The sequence below is a fragment of the Lactuca saligna genome, chromosome 2 (assembly GCF_052625555.1).
Source record: "Lactuca saligna cultivar CGN05327 chromosome 2, ASM5262555v1, whole genome shotgun sequence".
NCBI lineage: Eukaryota > Viridiplantae > Streptophyta > Magnoliopsida > Asterales > Asteraceae > Lactuca > Lactuca saligna.
In genome coordinates, this window is record NC_136418.1 from 180,555,579 (window position 1) to 180,563,089 (window position 7,511).

General features: G+C 33.4%; 1 long non-coding RNA gene across 1 annotated transcript; it reads left to right on the plus strand.

The window, feature by feature from the left end:
* Window positions 1-923: 923 nt before the first annotated feature.
* Window positions 924-6,175, plus strand: LOC145028380 (uncharacterized). The gene is made up of 14 exons (XR_013675989.1): window positions 924-1,152; window positions 1,229-1,456; window positions 1,570-1,643; window positions 1,733-1,999; window positions 2,238-2,281; window positions 2,601-2,906; window positions 3,412-3,556; window positions 3,655-3,719; window positions 3,990-4,085; window positions 4,393-4,492; window positions 5,161-5,299; window positions 5,769-5,810; window positions 5,885-5,921; window positions 6,019-6,175. It is a non-coding gene; the product is annotated as an uncharacterized LOC145028380 (long non-coding RNA).
* Window positions 6,176-7,511: the final 1,336 nt, after the last annotated feature.

Below are 7,511 nucleotides of genomic sequence, written 5' to 3' on the forward strand. Positions count from 1 at the left end.
GAAGAAGAAAAGCGCATTGAGAATAATCATTGATAGTCAATCTCAATTTCAAGTTGTTGGTGACAAACACGCAGAAGATGCATTGATGGAGAAGATAAGTGATTCATTATATATAATAAGATTGCTTAATTTTTTTGGAAACGGTAAATGATTAATCGGAAGTCTACTCGCATATTTCAACAAGTACCCCGGGTATTTCATTAGTATTCACACTACTAGAAAAAAGCCCTTTAATGACGTGCAAACAATGACACTCGTTGATAGTGGTCGCGCATTTGTGCGTGCCCTAAAAAATAATGTCAATTTTGCAAAATTTGAAGGATAGTGGACACGCATTTTTTCGTGCCATAAAATTAGTGTTAGAAAAGAAAAAAAAAAAAGGAAATGCGGAGGGCGCCTTTCATAAAATGTGTATCGTCTAAGTGTGTCGCTTTATAATTTTTTAATGAAACACGCGTTTTTTAAGGCGGGATTTCACCCCGCCTATTGGATCCCAAAAATCAAACCCCCTCGTCTCTTCCGATTAGCAAGAAAAAGCCCTAGGGCCTTCATCTTCATAGCAGCATCGCACCACCACCAAACCTCCAATCTCGCACCGCCAAGTGTCTCCGACCATCTTCTCCAACCATTCTTTCCTATTGCACTACACCGATAACAACCCCCCCCCCCATCATGATATGCTAATGTTTGTATTTATGTCAATCGAGATCAAATCATTCATGTCACAGGTGCTCATGCTTCACGTTCGTATGATAAAACCCTAACCGTAAAAACCATCATTCTCCAGGTCGAGAGCAACAATTCCGTCAAGAATGTCAAATACATGATACAGGTTCCTATTTCTCCTCTATTCTTACCTCTAATTTTGATTTTTAAACTTCTCATCTTCTCCTCTATAAAACCCTAACCGTAAAAATTATAGGGTTTCAATTGGGATTTCCTCCTCCATACTCGATCCCTACTTCTACTCTCTACGCATATCAGATAGGATCCGTTCTTTCTCCCCTTTTCTCCTTCTTTTTCTTTGTTTTCTCAGGTACGACATCATTCTCCCCTACTTTCTACTTGTGCATCCCATTCTGATACTTTTCTACTTGATACAATCATCGATGATTCAAAACCAACAAACGCTTCAGCATCTATCGTATTCGGGTAATTCATCCCAATCCATTAACCCCTTTCATTTTTCATTAAAAAACCCTATTGATTTGGCAAGTTCATGAACCAGATGTAGCACATCCCAAACTCGGGTTTTAACCAAAGCCGATAGAGCCATTGACGAAATCTTTGGATTCGGTCAACAAGGACAATCTGTAATCGCGCAGCTTTCTTCACAAGGGATCGCTCCAGATGCTTTCCCTTATTGTCTCGTCGGAAACGGTGGTGGTGGTGGGATTTTGGTTCTGGGTCAGATAATCGAGCCAACCATGGTGTATACTCCATTAATCCAGTCACAGTAAGTTCTCTTTCGCTTATCTCTTATCATAAAACATTAACAATGGCGTACAATCTTCTTACCCCTTTTCTCCCTTTTCTGCAATTGCTCAATCTCCCTTTTCTGTTGTATAGGCTATGATATAACTACCAATGATTGGGATGACTACTCAAGATATGTGAATCCTGATGGAGTTGATTTATCGCAGGTAAGAACCTGTTTCCTTCTATGAGTTTTGTTTATTTTTTGACTTGAAAACATGTTTATCATTGTATATTGTTTTTGGTTTCATTATAGGGTGTTTATGGTCATTGTTATGCACCATATGGACCTTATTCTCCTGCTGGCTCACCTATGCCAACAGGAGGTCAATATGGTGAACTCTATGGGGCCCAACATTACTAGTACCCTACTTCTTACTTCCCACCTATGACCCCTACAACCCCTTACTCTCCTGCGCCTCCAAAGGGTGAGATCACAGCAACTAAAGAGGAACCTGCTTTATCTTTGGACACAACTAAAGGAAACCCAAATGGTGTGAAGGGGAACACTGGTTCTACCCCGGTGAGGCCAACTTCATATCAGAATTTATCTTTCAATCCAAATGGAACCTCTGGAAGAGGTGCATAAACTGGCTATCAAGATCCAAGATACACTTGACAGTTGATAGTTTCTCAATTTGCTTCAAACACTCTTTTCTTTTCTATTCTTTTAATCATTTGATGTTAATATTCGAGGCAAAATGTACAAAATGGCAACATATTTTCATTTTTAACTGATGTATTGTGTCATAAACTTGCAGTCTATTACTAGAGCATATGGAAGGGTGGATGCAAATGGTTCCAGGTATCTACTTGGTAACCATCTTATTAGTTTTGTAAAAAAAAATAATAAATAAACTAATTAAAGTAGAAGTTATAAATACAAATGTAACAGAAGCAACTATGTAAATATACTAGTTCCATTAGGTTTTCAAAATACAGAGGAATTGCAAGGGAAATATTATAGCTTAATTCTTAATTATTTCCTGTTGCCTAGATTCTGATAGGAGTTCAATCACCCAACATTCACTACATTAAACTATATAACTATTTATGTAGTTCATAACTTATTCATTTGAAAAATATCAAATTTGACACTTATGTTCAGCTTTTGCTGTTTGCAGCCTCAGGTAGAAGTTATCCAATCGATTTTTTTCAATTTAGAAGAAGGGAGTCTAACTGTTATTGGGGATGTTCAACCTGCGGAAAATTTTCATAGAACATGGATGATTGAGGATGTATATATTATAAATGTGAATGATACATTTGAGCCTATAAAAAAATATATGAAACCAGTGTTAGTCCAGCATTCAAATTTTTAGAAGAAGAAAAAGATTTTCAACAAGATAGAAAAACCTGTTCGGTGATGTAAGGAATAAGGATGAAGTGGATTGTAGCTAGCTGCACATGATTCTGGATGCAAATGGGAGGTGAGTGGGACTGCATCGAAGTTCCAATTTCATTGCGTGCTTTGTCCTATGAAATTCCAACTATAAATAGTTATTGATTTGATTGATATGAATTGGATTCATTAAACTGACCTAAAACCAGAAACTAGATATGGAATTAATCCGTTTCCAAAAAAAATGACATGTAATTAATCTGGTTCAAATTTAGTTTTTGGTTTTCAGGCTTCAAACTGGACTAGGATACTTGTAGAGTGTTTAATTTTTATTTGACCTATCACAAAAAAATAATTTATTTTTGAGCATGTCCACCATGGCTCATCGGGATGTACCTGGTTCTTCTTCTCATTACTGAATTAAGGATGCAATCAGATTGCATATACATTTACAATGTACACCTTGGTTCCTCATTTTTAGTGGTTTGCTAAAGTATTTTTATTCATTGAACTATAACTGAAACACTTAAGTTCTTAAAAAGTTAAAATGGCAACCTATGAACCTTCTTATTTGCTTTAATCTTTTGTTCCAGGTTCAAAACCAACTATCGCAAATTGTGTTGAAATAATTGACTCTAAACTACATTTGAAACTAGCTACTACTGGACCCACGAGCTAAAGGTAGTAAGTGGACTCTCGAAAAATAAGGAATCATGTCGTTTATTGAGAAAAGGAGAGGTCGGATACTTCTTATGTGCATCTTTAAGCTTACTTTCCACTTTACAACATTCTATTTCAATTAGCCTTCTCACATTTTACGTATTTCTCTCTATTAGGGTTCAAATTCAGTTGAAGGTCCACCACTTGATATGCAAATGCTCCAGATGGGATGAGATCAGAGGTAAGCCAAAGAAGTTAAGTAGTGTTTGGTACTTATGAAGTGAGAATTACAGCGATTATCTTAATAGTTAAAAAATGCTATACATCAATATAAGCAGGAAATTTGTGAGTCCTGAATCCTGATAATCTTAACGTGTTCCTGACCAATTGGGCATTTATGTACTAGCCAAAAACATGAAAATGGAAATGTGGCAGTGAAGATAGCAACCATTTATGAAGCTTCCAAACTTATCAAATGAGAAATTGTAATATTAACTTCCCTCATGTTCAGGGCAGGAGCTATCAATCATAACTCTCTGTTTTTTCCACATCCACCATGATGGTTGAGTGATGCTTGCATATGTTGAAGGTAGAGGAGGTATAACTGGTACGATTATTGGCTCTAACGCCCTGATAATTGGCCCATTGGCATGTCCTTGTGTTCAAATCTTTCTACTACCACCATGTTTTCAATGGTTGAGTGGTGCTTGATATGGAGCTAGACAGATGCCCAACCAATATGAACTTGATTTCTTTTTCACATTCATGTTCCTGAAAAATGCCTGATAATTGGCCCATTGGCATCCTTTTGTTCAAAATGCCTTGCAATAATGATAATTAGCCCATTGGCATTCTTGTTATTCTGCTTTACTGTTGCTCTTTGGTTCCAACAATTCACTGTTTTTCATAATCAGTATCTGGCAATTTTTATGTGGTCGGAAGCAGCTGCAAGGCTAGGTATGGAATGATGCTCATAAGCACCAAAAATGCAAAGACTACCAGGTGCTTGAATTAGTAAGTTAAAATTTAATATTCACAACAACTTTTTCTCTATTCAACCGTGTGCTGAGTTTAAATGTAATATTCCATTTCAGTTGTTTAAAATACAAATAAGATTCATACTATAGGTTTTTCTGCCTAATTAAATGGATTTTGAAACTTTACGTAAGACCTAGAGCTTCATGTGTGCTTGTGTTTCTGTTTTACTTATGTACACATAAGCTTTAAAGCTTCATAATATTAGATAAACAATTCAATCTTGCTAAAAAGATGAGAGCTTGTCATAATGTGATTGTGATATATATATATATATATATATATATATATATATATATATATATATAAGAAAAATGTTAATTCGTTAGTTATCTTACTATTTGCACTTCGCTGAGCACATAAAAAGATGGCATATTGTGTTTACCAATTAATTTGAACGCTTTAATTTAGTCTTGTTAAGAACTGGAGCATGATTGTTGTTATTCATCAAATTTTGCATCACAAGGTACACCAGACACACATACATTACATGTACAATTATATGTTATAGATTTGTTATAAAGTGCACATGTCATTCTTACTGGTGACTCAAACAAGCTAGAGGCATAAACAAGGCTTGTATAATGTACATTACTTGTAATCAATATGAATTTGTTTCTTACAAGTTTATAATAATCAATTTTCAGGTTTTAGACAACATGAGAAGAGTATGTGACCTTAATAATGTCTAGTGATGATAGTGATTCCGCCACCACTCAGAGTAGGTTGTTATTTGAGTACATAGAACAAAATCAGCCTTGGGGCAGAGAACCTTTGACTGATAAGGTTAGCTTTTCTCCTACTTGAACTGGCATAACAGGAAGAGCTCCAAATTGCAAATGGCCAATGTGTATAAAAAAAATATAATAATAAAATAACATACCATCTTAAACTTATTACCTGACCAACTGCTAACGGGAACATATTTTGGAACATTCTAGGAATTGTGGGGGTGGCCCCAGGTATTTGATCTATTAAATCCAACAAAATCAAAGCTCTAGAAAAATTTGACAACTTTAAAAACTTCTCTATTTCCATCATAAAGATAATAAGCAACATTCACCACTCAACTAGATAAAAAAAAATCGGATAGTTTAAGTCTTGCATTCACCAAGAAATGGAAAAAGATTTTATTTTTATGCAGAATTTTTATAAAAACTACCAAAACAAGGAATTCCCAATTGAAGACGAACAAAACCCATCATACCATTTTGCACTGATTTTTCTTTACATGTCACCATGTTTCTTTATACAGGTATGGGTCGTATTGAATTGCTACAATGACAATTGGCAAAAGGTATTTTACTATTTCACTCTTTCATATTAACTTTTCTAATCAACATGTGTATTAAATTTTAATATTTTATACAGCTATGGGTTGTATTCAACCCTGGATTATTGGAAAAAGGTATTTTACTATATTTGTATTAAATTTTAATATTTTATAACATAGAATGATGATGCTTGAAGGCATTCTGAATACTAATGTGTTATGATGAAAACAGGTATCATGTGGATAAAAAAGCATAACAATAAGAAGTAGAAACAAGAAGGTGTTCCTTAACAGCAACGTAGTATTAGGTTATATAGTAAGGGAAAAGCTCTTAATAACAATGTACAATCGGATCCCCTTAATACCAATGTATTACAATTTTTTGACATGATGCAATGGATTCTATTTTTTTATATGATATTTTATCTTCTATTATAAAACATCTTATACAAATTTAATTTGAAAATAAGTAAATCTATAAATAATATTTTTTTAAACATTTAAAATTATGATACGCAAAAATGTGTGTCATCTTCATTTATGACATGGCCTTTCTTGATAGGGCTTTCTTGATACGCATTGCGTGTTATTAACACGCGCATCGTAAGGTTACGACACGCGAATGTGTGTCGTCTTCCTTTATGACAGGGCCTTCCTTGATACGCATTGCGTGTCGTAAACGCGCGTCGTAATTGTGCGTCATAAATGAGCGTCGTAAATGCGCGTCGTCTATAGACGACGCGCAAAAGTGCGTCGTCCCTCTTTATGACATGACCTTTCTTGACGCGCATTTGCGCGTCGTCTGAGCCTTTTACGACGCGCAATGAGCGTCGTAAAAGGCTGTTTTTCTAGTAGTGTCATTAGATTTGTAACGGATATATTTCTTTTTCAGCGAGGTTTTATTTTTAAATATTTCATTTGATTTATTTATTTGAAAAAATATGACACCTATAAATATGATACATTAAATAATATAATACTTAAAAGTATGATTAATTTTATTTGTGATTTAATTAAAAAAAATACAGAAATCAAATATAAAAGTAATAAGGAAATAAGATTATATATATATATATATATATATATATATATATATATATATATATATATATATATATATATATATATATATATATATATGGAAAAGTGAATATACCACTTAAGGGTAGATAAGCTTAGGTACCCAAACTCACTATACTACATAGTTTTGTTTGATATATTCATTATAATGTTCTTAAACTCTAACTCCTAATTTGATTTACTTTCAAGATTCTTGAAATTTCATTATTATTTTTCTCTTATATCACATCTTTTTTACGAACACCTATTCGGCTATATATATTGTAGTTGAAAGTGAAAATTATGTAACAAGAAAATAAATATGTAATTTATAAAAATCTTGGAAGTAAATCAAGTTAAAAGTTAAATTATAAGAACACCGGACAATTAGAATGTATTATATGATATAAAACAACGTAGTATATTGAGTTTGGGTACCTAAGCTTATATACCCTTTAGGGTATATATATATATATATATATATATATATATATATATATATATATATATATATATATATATATATATATATATATATATATATATATATATAGGCGTAGGATCAAATGAGAACACCTAAAAGGTTGAGAACGCGAGAACAAATCTAAGCCTTCTAAATTTTAAAATCAAAGGTTAATATTAACGGGCCATTTATATAAATTCTGA